The sequence below is a fragment of the Struthio camelus genome, chromosome 5 (genome assembly GCF_040807025.1).
Source record: "Struthio camelus isolate bStrCam1 chromosome 5, bStrCam1.hap1, whole genome shotgun sequence".
Classification (NCBI taxonomy): domain Eukaryota; kingdom Metazoa; phylum Chordata; class Aves; order Struthioniformes; family Struthionidae; genus Struthio; species Struthio camelus.
In genome coordinates, this window is record NC_090946.1 from 77,284,888 (window position 1) to 77,300,177 (window position 15,290).

The following is a 15,290-nucleotide window of genomic DNA, read 5'->3' on the forward strand; positions in this document are numbered from 1 at the left end:
AAAAGGGAAAGCACAGTTTATTTGTGGGTAGGGTGAATATGCCAAGCCTACAGTTCTTGAAGAATTTCATTTTTTGTTCAGAAAATTGGAGTTTAATATGACTGATTTATGAATTCTTAAAGGTCAGAAAGCAATCTGCCACAGTTTTTCCCCTCCCCCCATTAGACGTGGCTTAAAAATTAAATTTAGAGAGTTTCAAAGTAACAACAATTTTAAGTTTTACTTTAAATTAGAGTACAAAATCCTAAAAAAAGGCTGCCAGAAGACGACCATATTCCTTTTCCTACTGGGAAAACACCCTTCACACCTGTTCTTTTCTCCATATCTATAGCACAATCCTTCACGCATCAGTGCCTATCTAATACATCACTCTTTTCACTCTTTCACGAGGTGGTTTGTGCACTAAACTGATTAGGCTGGAATGACATGTTTCGTTAAGCACATATAACACACTGTGCAAATCAGAGCTAATGTATAGGAGTGCAATTTCCCAAGTTGGAGCACGACTTTGTTGTGTAACAACATTAACAGGAGAGAAGTCAACCCAGAAGCGTTAGATGCAAACATGGTTAAGTCAGTCCTCTTTTATATTTCTTCAGCCATCTTCTAGAAAGGACTCCTCATTCTAAGACCCTCATTTTCCATATAATTTTAGTACCCTTCCCCTTTGCCCTTCTTAACCCAGCCCAACTGCTCAGCAACAATGTGAGAAAATGGCAGTTCCATAAGGGAAGAGAGAACCAGTCCTCTATTCTGGTAGCCTTGACTTTGCAGGATGCGTGAACCACGTATACAACTACTGGAGACAGATATCCTTCCTATTTCTATTAAAGCTGAAAAAGCACTCTACGTGTGAGGTTTAGGGGCATATCTAAAGGCAAATTTATGCCACCCTTTGTTTTTGCCTTAGAGCAGCGAAACTCTGAACAGAACCATGGCAGAAGTGTGCTGGGGGGAGGGAGGGGAGATGCAAAGTTTTCCTCAGAAATGGTAACTCTGCAACATCATCTGGCAACGCAACTGTCTCAATGACTACTCAACCAAATCCTGATTTTAACCACAGTAGATTCCTTGCTCATCATCTCGGTATCTATGGCTTCCAGTAGTTCCTCCTACAAGGAAAGGGCCATCTACAAACAAAGTTCCTGGCTTCTGGCTTCCAAGAATGATTAGGGAGGTTTCTGAGTAATAAGAAAAAAAAATTTTTTTAAGTGAAAATGGACCTATGTGTATAAATACGAAGGAGATACATCGCTGAGTGCCTCTGAACCCTGACTTAAAATGCTGACTTTGTGGATTCAAACTAAAGGACAGTCTATACAGGAAGCGCCCAAAAAACTCAAGTTGCAGTTTGCAGACAAAAAAAGCAAGAGTACTTTATAGAGGATAAAGGAGGGGGAGTGGGGGGAAGAACACAACACACACAAGTAACAAGATCTTGGATAACACACCAGAGTGCCAAAATTCAAAGGCCTGCAGCATTAGGAACAAAACTGAAATAATGAATGGAGCATGCCAAGGAGTCAGTAGCTAAAAACCTTGAAACTAGATGCAATTGGAGAACAGAGTGGCAAAGAAAAGGAGCTTAATTAGTATACCGGACCATGAACAACCATGGACAACTAGAGATACTTCACTGGAATGCATGAAATTCCTTTGCCCCTTCATTTGTCCCTCAAATTGTGCTATCCAGACAGCACAACTATACTGCCTTCTGATACACATGAAAATAAATTTTACCGCTCTGCTATTCATCTGATTGAAAGTTCAAATGAAGATAAGTCTTAAATTGTTCACAAAGGACAGTCAATAAAATTCCACACATCCCTGTTAAAAGATAGTCTAATTTCCCAAAGAATTCAGGAGGGTTTGAGTGTCTTGTCCAAGAAAAACAACGACCCCCCCCCCCCATCTGAAACTTGCATTTTAACCATATAATTCAACAATCCTTTTTAAACAAACGTAAGTTGTATTTCTCTCACTAGAACAAGCTGCTCATATGAGCCATGTTGAAGTAACAGGTACTTGTTCGAACTAAGCATACAAAGGTCTCTTACTTCAATTTCCTGGAACAATTCTCCAAGTGATGTTATGCCCCCCATGTCGTAATGAGCACACACAATCAAGATTATGATCTTTACTTGAACTACAGGACACAGAGCAAGTCACCAAATCATACAGACTACTACTGAGTAGAAAAAGGACATCCCATCCCCTCAGCTCCAGTCTGATCTGTAGTACTTTCTTTCCCCCTTAAGTAGGTTGCATGCAGTAACCAGTCAGCATATAATTGAGTAAACGTGGAAAAAGTTTTCAAAAATTAGCTCCCGTTGAATGAAAATCCACAACACATACTGTACGCCCCAAATCAATTAATGTTAACAAATAACATCTCAGAGATCATCCTAGAGATTAGAAGAATGACTAAAATAAGACAGAACACATACACATAACGGGACATAATACACCACAGTCATGGGCTAAATGAAGTCATGAAAAAGCTTCCTGCCAATGGAACTATTTAGAAACTATTGGAGGCTGTATGATTGAGTTCTGGTGTTCATGGTTCAACACCATCAATAAAGTATTGAAACTTAGCATTGATGTTTCTGGACACGTACTTTTAGATGCAGGAATAGATTGCCCATTTAGAGAAACATAAATTGTCTCTGAAAAAGAAATAGGATAAGAAATAACACACAGAAATGGGACTACTTTAATGAACATGTACTAACACACATTGTTTCCTCCCAGAATAGTTGTTTACAGGTGATATAATTGTATATGTGTTTTATTTTGGTAGAACAGTTGCAAATATAAGAACATGGAAAAAACTATCCACACAAGTAAGAACGTTTTTAATAACGTCTCATTAACTTTTTTCTGTTTTAGGCCAGATTTGGAGCCACAGCATATGGCAGATAACAAAGAAACGCAGACAGTTGGAAAGCTAAGTTTGAAGAAAATGAAGAGACGAGACAAACAGCAAAGCTCCAGGAAACAGGCCTTGGAACAGGCAAGAACATCTACACATGGAAAGCAAGTGAAGGACAGCGTAAAAAAAAAACTCCAAAGGTACGTTAATGACTCTGTGTGAAGAAGGGAAAGTATGAATTGTTTCCACCTTTTCCTGCTTACTCCCTCTTTCTCCGTAATTAAAAGGAAACACTGCCTACACCGACAACTTCATACCATTGCAGAGAACACTAGATCACTGCACCTCTGATGCAGAACCATCTATGAGTTCTGACCTCTTAATAGCCAGGCCACAGGCAATACCATTTCACCAAGAGCTTGCTTTTTAAAGATATCTTCTATTTTGCTTAAAATTCCTTCTCCTTGCTAAGGGTTAACAGCCTATCTGAATGCCTCCCCATATTTTTCCCCACTTGTTTTCCTATGCCAGTATATTTTTTCACTCTTTTTTTTTTTTTTTGGGGGGGGGGGGGAAGGGAGGTGTCGAGGTGGGAGGAGAAAAGGATTTAAGGACAGGATTGCTAGAGCCTCCAGAAGTTTTCTGTAACACAGAAGGCAATCATTTCTAAGTCAATACTCTCCAAACACTTCTCAGCTTTTTCTTAAGAGACCTTTCTCTGCTGTTATCTACCTTTCCTGCAGACAACTACACCTGTTCCTAGGTTAAACTAGGAGTTGTTATTCTTGATATGCATGTATGCTGGCTGAGGTTCAAACTCTCTCAAAAGATGCATACATATACACACACGTATATATATATATACATACACACACAAATGTGTATGCACATGTGTGTATGTGTATATATATTATATATATATAAAATCTTTCTAAAAAGCAAGCCCTGGACATGGAAAAAGATAATCCATCTTACTAAAAAATTGTTACTGCAGACATTTGAAAAGACGGTGATGCAGGTTCGGGATTCCTTTATGGAGTTACTTTATTTTTGCTCTATGGTCAGTTAAAGAAGGAAAAAAAAAAAACACACTTCTTTCCAGAATCACCAGGACAACTGCCAGGAGGGGAAAATAAACAAACAAAAAACCCACTATATTTTGAGAGGAGATACAATTTGCATCTAAACTATCAGTCACTCATCAGGATCCTACCATGACTGGCACCCTCAGAACACAGTGAGATAACCGTCCCTTGGCCCAGAAAGGCTTCTTGCTTCCTTCCAAATATTTGTATTAGAAAGTAGATGCAGGAGAGCACAAGGAAAAAAAAATTAGGCAAAAGTATCAAAGTATAAGCAGTCCAATCACTATGAAAAACTGTGCAGACAACTCAGATGGTATTAACAAATATTATGAAAATCAGTGAGGTAGCTCTGCATAAATTCATATGTTGCTCTGTCTGAAGAGTAGAAGCAGAATAAAAACCCCAAGGTCCTTGAAAATTTGAATAAGCAGAAAACACATCCATGCTGGGGTTTAGTTTCAGCACCTTTCTGGTTATAGCTCATTTTCAAAAATTTCTGATTTAGAAGTGTTGGAAGATAAACAAAATACATCCATTTTAGAGAAAGAGATTAGACAACGGCTTTGTTAATAGCACAAACTCCTGCACACTGCATCCAAAAAAAAATCAAAGCCCCATTGAGGCAAGTGCTGTAGAAAGAAACTAGATGATCCAAGGAAGGAACAGTGTATGCAGACAGAACCTGGGAGGAATAAAGCCCTCATTTCTTTTTGTTTGTCAATAAATGAGATCCAGTAAGATTCAAAACTTTTGACAGAGAAAGGCAAGCAAGCAGTATAAGCATTCTAAGCAAACCGCGAACGTCAGGAAAAGTATAAAGTGTTATACCATTACTCCAACAAAGCTACGTGCAGCATTAGTTTCACCAGGAAGAGAACGCACATGTGGGGGAGGTATGGGGGGGGGAAAGGGAAAAGACAAGAGAGAAAAAGACAACATGTAGAAGAGAATGGAGTTACAGTAAGCCACAGAAGCTGAATTGCAATTTTTCTGGTATTAATAACACCAACACCAAGAGCGCTCTGCTACTGTTACCTATCATAATAGAACATTATCCCACTCCTAGGCATTGTGGGTCTAAGCTCCAGTTCTCATTTGAGTACCAAGTAAGCCACAGAAAGCCCAGAACTGAACAGATCTCAACATATCAAAAGCCTCAAGTAGCAGCTACATAAAACGGTTCTTTAAGCTTTCTTTATTTTTCAATCTCTCATTCACAGCTTTGAGTCCTGGCATCTTCATTCACTGTTAAGTATTACAAACAAAACAGTATCTGCGACTCATAAAAATTATGCTGAAGATTCACAGAGGAATGTTTTCTTTGGTAAAAGAATTGCAATATTCAACTGCTTTTTCATAGTGATTCTGAGAAAAAAAAATTTGCTTTTTATCAAGTTAAGCTTTCTATCTAAATCTATTCAGAAGAATCAGGTAGAATTTGAGTCCCAGCTTGTCCTCCCACCACCCAAGAGGAAAGTGAAGTTATTTGGGCAGTAAGAACATGAAATACAGTCACAGCGAGTCACGAGTGAAGGTTCACCTAGCCCTGTAGTTTGTCTCTGACAGCGGCCACAAGTGAATGCAGAGGTAAGAACATAAGAACGGGGTACGTTTTCCTGTAATATGCAGCCCTCAATCATTTGCAGCTCCAGGACTTCCTGAGCCCGATGTGGTTTCTACCTGTTTAGTAACCCTGGGCTAGAGAAAAATAAGATATATTATTAACCGGCTTGCACAACACAGCTGATTACAGTCGATTTGGGTGTTTTTAGTGCACAAACTAGGAAATACAGGTTAAGAAAACTAGAGCGTGATCCACATTCTCTGCCCAACTTCTAGAATGGAACGGCCTATCAGAATGACCAGGGTTAGTAGGTTGCTCAAAGGGCATTGGAGAAAAGTCAAGCTACTGCTGACCTGTCTTTCTCAGTGTTTTAGCTGAAGTGTTAAAATACTCTAGGAAAAAAAAGCTCCATGGAAAGAGGTCCTGATGGAATTATTAACTGAAACTCCAAAAAACAAAGGAAGACTTGAATAATAACTTAGAAACAGAACACAAAGGGCACTAATTGAACTACCCTTGAAATACTGTAAAGAATTATACTCTCTCATTTACTGACTAATGTCCACGAAACCATCAGTTTTTTGGGTTTTTTTTTTTTTTTTACTTCATTTAACTCAGTATTGTTGCCTGTGGTGATACAGAGGTTAAATACATACAAATCCTTAAAAATCCCACCATCTTGCTCTACAGAAAGTTGTACTGTTTGACACCCTCCCCAAAAAGGACACCTAAAGTTAATATAGGCCAAGTTAATATATACTCCAATGAAAAATGAATGCATGAAAGGGTACACCATCTCCTTCTGAGATTTTAGTCTCTATCTTCTAAACTGCTCAGCCAGGTTACTGCTCTTTTTTTTAAAGCTTTCAGGAACTTCAGATTTTCCTAATGTCAATAAAACCCATCAGCCACCTATTTCTGATTTGTCTCATGAGCGGCATAATTATCATTATGGAAGCATAAAATTTTAGTGAAAATAAAGTTTATACAGGCAGCACCTGGGAGCAGATAAAAATAAAGTACCTGGACAAAACACAGCCAGTACATGCCCAATGATTAGAGGGAGATGTTTGCACATTAGAGCTCGAAAACTTCCTGCTTAGCCAACTTCTCAATATTATGAAATAATTCAAAATAAGATACATAAGCAATTTCCCAGACGCTTTGTTTCACAGGAAACTATTTGTGAGGTTCTAATTACAGTAACATTATCACTATTCTGGTGAGGATATAGAAGAAGCAGCACAAGTGCTTACAAGAGACTTAAGCCCTGCTGATGACACATAGGAATAAAATGGTAATAAAGTAGGAAATGTTCTGAAGTGTACAGCTAACATGGCTTTGCTTGCAAGGAAATGACAGCAAAACTATGCTGGACGAAAAGTATTAAGACCTGGAAGTCATATCCTCAAAGTTTATGAAAAGCTGGAGTTTGTTCATTTGTACACACACATACAGCTTTTATTTACAAAGCCATTTTGCCTTCACATCCCCAGCATTCCTATCTCATTACAAGAAAAAGAATAGAGGATAACTGGTAGAGTAAAGCAGGCATTTTTTCCCAAGACTATGTAAAAATAGAGGGGGAAAAAAAAAAAGAAATCAAGAAAAAACTATTGCCATAGTCCTATTACGCAGACAGGAAGTTTCAGCACAGAAGGTTTTTCTCCGAGTTGACAAATTTGCCTGTGATGATGAACAAGGTAGCGAGGTAGTCCTTGCTTGAGTTCAAATCCGAGTTCGTTGCAACTCTAAATATTCTGGCCACGAAATCAGGACTTTGTGGCATTCAACTGTTCTTCTAAAGTATAAGCAGTCTTAATGCCAGCATTTGTTAAGCTTAGAGTACCTCATTCTGCAGTCTTGGAAGGGTTCTTTAACACAGAAAGAGTGACAGATTTGTAAGAAGGGACTAGTCTAAACACATACTATATTTGATTAGGGGAACCAGAAAATTATTTGCTGATAGAAACTGATTCTTTCTTCATGAAATGTTCCTGCAGTTTAATCCTAATACTCACTACTAACATGCCCACATTTCTCTGCATTCTGCCCCTTTCCAAAGATTGGGTTTTACTTGAACTAATCAAATAACCGGAGAATTCCTCAAAAGCATCTCCAATACACAATGCTAGGGCACAGTTTACACAGTTCTAGTGACTACTGCCTCCTTAAGGTATTTCACAAGTCAACAATATAGCTGAATTCTGTGCACAAGCAAATAGTTATGATATATGGCCAAGAAGAATACAGACTGTCACTCACGTTCCAGATCAAAAGCGCAGTCAGTAGTTAGAATGAATAGTGTGTACAGATAAAGAAAGTCCTACATGTGAGACACAAACATGGAAGCACATTTCACCCTCTAGGTCACAATCCAGCAAGGCATTTATGCACTGTACATTTGAGCGGTCCCACATAATTCAGTAGTACACTGCATATCAGTGTACGCACATTTAAGTGCTTTGCTTAACTTAAACTGCAGCTATCAGAACACAAGTCACTTTACACTTGAGTTTCTCAGACTTGTAAACTATTATTTTAGCAGACTTCAGAGGTCTTTTTTAATATGTATTAAGCTATTCTTACCTGCACTGAAAACTAAGATGTTCGCAATAAAGACGCTAATTTACTTCCTCTTCTATGCATAAACTTCTACCAGTTCTCTAAATTTGAGTACTGAAGCCTGATTAGCCAACTTTGTTTTCCCTTTACGTCCCTTTCAGATGCTCCTTTGCTAGAACACTGCTGCAGAGTTCATACTCCAAGCAATAAAAGTATACTTCATTTGAATTACATGTAGTTGAAGGACATGTTTCTATTGTTTTGCTCACGTTACAAACACCTTTTCAGAAGGGCTCTTAAAAAAAAAAAAAATCTGAGCAACTGTTTGATATATTTATAAACACTCTGTGTTCTGTAGACTTCAGTAGCAAGCTGAAATATCCATTAGTTAATTTTCCTGGTATGTGAAAACAAAAATTGAAATCAACACCCAGTAAAACAAAGGCCTGCTCAGTTTAAACACTGAAAGAAAAATAAAAAGAAATAAGATAGGGGCTTGATAAACATCTGTAACTTAGTACGTCATTTAATAAGGAGTACAGTCCAGCACAAGATAAATATAGAAGAGCAGACCTTATAGTACTGGTTTAACACCTATAACACTCAGCAGGGTATTATCTCTAACCAGGAAAAAAAAAAAGCCAGTCTACTCCCTCAGTTAGCATGGTATCCTACTTTCTTCTCCTGTCCCGATCAGCTTCCCCGGTCTAAACATTCTTGCTAGTCTTAAGATTTAAGTGATTTCATCCAGCAATATAAATCTTATATTGTTCCTTCACAGAGAGATAACAGGAGAAACATGAAGAAGCAACAAGGATATATGCCATCTCCACTGTGATCCACACCAGTGACCTAAAACATAATTTAAGAAGGAACTTATGTATTTACACACCAGCTCTCAAACTACATTTTTATGTACAACCCCTGGATCTTTCAAACATTGTAACATTAGGCACTACATATCATTTACATGGACTCTGCAACTTGGTATTCCTTCAACGAAGAGCACTGTACTTAAGTATTTAAATTTTACTGAAGCGTATTTCTGATCCAAGACTAAGTGAACAGCACTAGGATATAAAACAGGGGACTGTAAGCAAAACTGCTGAATTCTTACTGGTATCTGTAATAAGGTAATACACAAAATTAGCTTAATTTTCATGAGACTGCATATTGCCTCATTTAAAGCACAGTTACAAGTGATACAAATAAATCAATGTTTCAAAAGATTTCAAAGAATTGAGGTATCATTTCAGAGAGAAGAGCAGCAGCAATTACAAAGGACCACATTCAATACTAAGAATAAATGCTGTATGGCTCAGGTGTAACCCTACTAAGACACTATTATGTTGACATTAAACACTTATTATCCACGTCTTTAAAATGAGTTGTAGGTCTGCAGAGACAAAATGAATACAATTATTTTACAGTATCGCCCATTCCAGAACTTGCTTATTTACTAGCATAACCTGCGTTACTCAATTACTTAATTGCAATGCAGTTCTGCTTAGCCAATTATGTAAAAAAAAAAAAAAGTTAGAATAGACTTGAACATGTAAAATTAAGTCTACATTAACATTAATATTTTAGTAAGAAATGCTATTGTTAAATGACTTATATTTAGGTCGTCTTGTGAAAGCAGCTGCTTTACACTGCTAATTCCCCTAAAATGGAAAAGGGCAAGAAGATCTTTTATTGACAGCTGCATTCAAAAACATACCAGTTACATAAGTTTGCAAATTATACTGTGCCAAAGTTAACTATCTAAGCATTTAAACGATAGTTCTTAAAACGCTATCTCAGCAAGAATGACTCAATTTAACTATGTAAGCTGCACTCTAGATAAGAAGCAACCGGCTTGATTTGATAGAAAAAGTCTTTTTGTATTCTGCTTTAATTCAAATTGCACCTAGTGAGTTCTGCTTGTTTAGACCTGCAAACTTCATCAGTCCTTTGGCATCTCCAGCTCTCCTCCTCAGTTTCAACAAAGTATCTCAAGCTTAACTATAGACAGCTAAGTAAATACTTGGCAAACAGGTATACTATACCTCAAGGGGAAAGATTTACTAGGCAACCACCAACCAGAGGACTAAACCTATTAACCATACGCAGGCCTTGTCTATACACTAGAAAAACATGGCTATGCCAGAAGAGCATGACAGTATATAAATCAGCTCTCTCCAGTATAAGCTATATTTATCAGGTATCTATGTCTGTGAAGAAAACATTAATGTTTGGCATGATATATCAGCAAGTCTTTTACTTTTAGACCAGTCTCATAGACAAGATGTAAGGCCCACAAGGAAAGGCCCAGAAGGGACAGCTTTAGGAGCAGCCCTGTCACTACCGCAGTGAGAAATGCTGATATGCCTACCAAAATTGTTTTTCTTCAATACCTCTGGTTGCTACTCACACAGATGCTGGATAGGGAAGAAGTAAAACTTCCTCAATGCACATCTTTTCTGCCATCCCTTCTCTGATATTATCGACAGAAAAAACTATGAATATTACCAGAAGAAAAGCTATCAGAGAAGAAATGCGGGTAAAACTTTCACAATTCTTCATAATTTGGCAATTCACACAGGGTCCTGAGTAACAACTATGAAACAGTAGTCATCTGTAATTTCACTAGTGCTTCACAAATCCTCAGTAATCCACCTAACCAGTAAAAGTAGTACAGGCAGGAAAAATGCTCCACTATCTCGTATTTGGAGAGTCATCTGCTAGAATCACAAGAGTTAGAACTTGTATTTTATGAAAAGATTCTACATGCTCTACTGTTAAACACCACAATCTAAAGAAACATATCACCTACCACTGAAGAAGGCAGACCTTCAAACCTACTGCTCTCAGTATCTGTTTTAAGACAGCCGCCTGCTAATAACAATAATACTACTACTACTAATAAAAATCCTTTGAATGACATACAGAATCTTAAACCTTAAGGTTACCGCACAGGTCACCGTAATGACCAACACTTTCTCATTTGACAAAAGGTACAAATCAAAAGTAAGTTACTTCCTTACAAATACTACAGTAAACTTAAATGTTAGTTTTGTAACAACAAAGTTTTGTCATACATATTAAGACACTGCAATCCTTTAGTTGCACAAAATAAATACAAATACATATTCAACAGATGCCTATGAAATCAGTTCTTCCAAAAGAATTAACCTGCAGCCAGTCTTAAAGCTGCATCGTACCTACTGTTATACAGATTAACGGGACAAAAAAGTTAGATACAGTCTCAGAATCGATGACATTTAACACGCAGACCCAATTATCCACTGCATCATCAGACAAGTTTTTAACTCAAGGAGACAGTTTTCTTGTATCCACTTTTAACATGCGCACTATGACAGATTACAGATCATTGGTGTAACCTTTGCTCACTTGACATTGTTTTCAAAGGCATCGAAATCTCACTCAAACTTTAAATGCCTTTCAGGCGCCGGCAAGAGAAAACTGCCTGCTGCATAATAATGTCACTATTTGGGGAGTGCTTGATGCTCTGACCCTCGCTAGGGTGGGGTGCTTTATAAATAGATGCGTTCCCCCCCCCCCCAGTGCCGTGCCCCAAGCGTTTGGGTGGCGATGGGAGAGGAGGCTGTTTATAGCCATTATTAAATGAACTCTGAATCGCCCGGGGGGGAGGGAGGGAGGAAGGAAAGCTGCTACTACCTGAACCAGGCCCAACACCCTCTGCTCGCCCTCCTCCTCCCTCCGCTCCCCCTGCCCAACCTCAAGGGGCTCCCGTGCCACCCCCCCCCCACAACCTTTTGCAATGCCGCCTGCAATGCAGCGGCTGCAGCAGAGCCCCGTGGCCACCTTCGGCCCTCGGGGCTCCTCGCAGCAGCATCCCAAGCAGGCTCGCACCACCGTCGCCGTCCCCCCCCCCAATACCCCTTCCCATTTCCCTCTCTCTTTCCGCCCCGACCCGCTACCAGCTGCCGCCGCGCTCCTCACCCGGGCTGCATGAGGGAAGAACCCCCCCCCCCAAGCCGAACACCCCCCCCCAAACCCTGCGCTCCGCCGCGGAGGCAGCGCTACCCCCGCGCAGGCCGCCGCCGCCGCTTGTTTACAGGCCCCTGGGCCCAGGCGGCCGCGGCCCTGGCGCAGCCCGGCGCCGCCGCCACCCCCCGCCCCTCACCTCAGCCCGGCCCGCCGGAGCTCCCCGCACTGCGCAGCTCCACTTACCCCCCGGCCGCGGCGGACGGCACCGGCTGTGGCGGGCAGGGCCGCGCTCCCGAAGGCGCGTGGGGGCAGGGAGGCCGGGGGCAGGCGGGGACGTCCGCGGTGGGGCCGGCGGCGGGCGGGCCAGGGGAGAAGGGGAAGGAGTGGGGGGGGGGGAGAAAGGAGGAGGAGGGGTTGGGGGGGGGGACACCCGGCTGGCGGCCTCGCCTCAGTTCATTCACAGGCGGCGGCTGCGGAGGGCGGCTCTGTGCCTAGAGGGAGCCCAGCGCTCATGTCGCCCCTGCTCCTCTCTCCTCCTCGCCGCCGCCGCCGCCCCCCCCCCCACCCGAGCTCCGCGCCCACTCGCGCACCGCCGTGGACCGTGTGCCCCCCCCGGCTCTCTCTCTCTCTCTCTCTCGCGCGCGCGCGCGCACACCGCGCCGCCGCCCCCTCTGCGCAGGCGCGCCGAGCACCACCGCCGCCGCCGCGCTCGCGTCCCCGCCTTGGAAAGCGACCCGCCGCGGCCGCCGCCGCTGCCCTTCCCCCACCCCGCCGCGGCGGCCGCGCGCGCCGGAGGGGAGGCGGGAGCCCGTGCGCGCGCGCGTGCGCACAGCCTTCCCCCACCCCCGGCGGTGCGTGTGTGTGTGTATGCGCGCGGAGTGCGGGCGGGGGTGGGGGGTGGTGGAGCTGAAGCGGCGACGACAACAACGGCTTTTCGGGGCGAGAGCCCGCCCCTGGCGTAGCGGGCGGGATACCCGGATGTTGGGGCTGCGAGCGCTGCCAAGGCGGGCGGCGGGCGGGGAGCGAGGCCGCTAAAGCTATTACATCACCCTCTGCCGCCCGGGCATGCTGTGCGCATGCGCGCAGCGCGTCGGGGCGGCACGAGCTCGGGCGGGCACGTCATGTGCGCCCGCCCCCTTCGCGCGCGGCCCCTGAGGAGGAGGGGGAGGGTAACGGCAACGGTCCCTCAGCAGCGCCGCCATCGCGGCGGGGGGGGGGGGGGAGAGGAGGGTGTTTGGACACGCTGCTCTGGGGCTGGCGGCTCCCGCTGGCTGCCCGGCTGAGTAACGTGCCTCAGCTGCCCGGGGAGGCGATGGCAAAGCGGGAGGTGGGGGACGGGCCGTGGAAAAGCCACCCTGCTCGTGTGGCGTCCCCGGAGCGCGGGGCAGGCGCCCGGGTGCAGGGACATGCTGCGATAGCCTCTTACCCGGCTAGAGCAGAGCCCCGCAAGCTTCGCCCTGCTGAAAGCACCACTGCTGGCAAAACCAGCAGTGGATTACCGGTAATGAACGCATAATGGGCTTAATAATCCCATTGATTTGCAGCTCCCCTTTGATGAAGGCTGGCTTGTTGACAAAAGGGATGGGAGCGCATTCAGGGAGCAATCCCCCACGGTCCTGCACAGGGAACCTATTTTAGAGGACAAGTTGTGAGGCAAACCTCTTCCCCCCACCCCCTTTCCCCCGTAGGCCGTTACCTCCTGCACGGACGCTGCTCTCCAGCCTCTGCCCATCTTGTTTTCGCTGACGAGTGGGTGCCCACCTCGGAGGAGCAGTTTGTTGTCAGCCCTCCTGGATCATGGCGTGCAGCTAGCCAGCCATGCTGAAACGTCTCCCAGTTGCCAAGGCTGGAGCCGGGAAGGGGGAAGGGAGGTGGCTGTGGCAGGGCTGTGGGGGAGGATTTTCAAGGAGGCTGCTGCAGGAATAGGGCCTGGCGGGGAAAGCGATGACTGCGTGGAGGGAGCGTTGTGTGCAGCCGCTTCTAGCGAGCCACCGTTAAATCACAAGCTGAGGATTTTTGAGGCGGAGTGGATGTAAAAAGGGTTGCTTTCAAGGAGAAGATGAGGGACGTACAGTAGTTTGGGCACTTTGGAGAAGAAACTGGTTACAGAGGGGAAGACAGGGTGCTCGGGAAAGGTGAAGAGGGTACTTAGCTAAAGGATCAGGAAGGTTGTCTACTGGAGTTAGTTTCCATCTTGTCTTTGACAGTAATCAGAGCAAGCAGCCGTATGTTAAGGTTTCACTAAACTGAATGCTTGGAAAGCCCTCAAATTGCTGGTTACGTTCCTGTAGCCATTGTAGATACAATCAGCACAGCTTCAACCTGAGCGTGCCAACAACTGAAGTCAGCTCTTTGCGGGCTCTTGCACAGAGAAGACCTATACAAACAGCAAAGCCCTACCTGGAGTCGACTAGAAACGCTGTTAACAAATATAACAAAAGCTCATCGTGGTAGGGCTTTCCAGTAACAGAGAAACTCACTGTGTTTAAGTATGATTACAAAATCTCCTGCTCCCATCGCTGACTGCGACTGAATGGTATGTTTGGACCCGATCTCAACTGTTTTCAGTCAAATCATGCTTGTTAGCGTGACGCTGACACCACTCAGTTGTGCTCAGTGCTGTGTTAACTATTTCAGACCTTTGAACGGTAGTGCAATGCAACCGAATTTGTTAGTGGAAACAAACCTATAGGGAAATTTAAAGACAAATTATTTGGAGAAACTATTGGGAGGGAGGGGGGAAGCAGTGCAGTGTATTCCACAATGGAAGAGGAGATTTTGGAAGGTCATGGCATAATTCCCATAGTCTTCATCAATGAGATTTTGAATTTGCTCGTGGTATCCAAAGAAAATCAGTTGCAATTTCGATGCAGTTCAGATTTTAGAAACTGCATTTCTTGTTTTCAAACTTTCTAGAATATACAAACAAGGGAGAGGCTGTACAGAATAGTTCTTGCAGGCATGTGCTTATGTACACATAAACAGCCACGCTTCAAGCTCAGCGCTTAAACGAAAATTTAAGTTTTCACCCTCCTTTTCCATTTCTCTAACACACATAAACACACAAAATACTGTAATAAATCTAGCACTTTGAATTATACACAATTGTGGAGTATGTTTAGATTCTATTTAGTATTTATGTCTAGGTTTTTGTATTTTTTAAAATACAAGTGAGCAAAAACATGGTCTAGCTTTCGTGTGATGCCCTAGATTTAAGCTGCAGGAATGTAATGACAGCAGAGAGTTT

The 15,290-nt window shown here is 43.2% G+C and overlaps 1 protein-coding gene across 2 annotated transcripts in view; it reads right to left on the reverse strand.

Annotated features, from left to right (window-relative positions):
• Nucleotides 1-14,042, reverse strand: part of PPM1A (protein phosphatase, Mg2+/Mn2+ dependent 1A) — a 32,962-nt gene extending 18,920 nt beyond the window's left edge. Inside the window, exon 1 of one of the 2 annotated variants that reach the window (XM_009670696.2) lies at nt 13,740-14,042. The gene's annotated coding sequence lies outside the window, so the exon portion shown is untranslated. Of the gene's footprint in view, nt 1-12,286; nt 12,713-13,739 lie in introns of those variants that run through there. The other variant, XM_068947382.1, reaches the window with a different exon arrangement.
• Between the last annotated feature and the right edge of the window lie 1,248 nt (nt 14,043-15,290).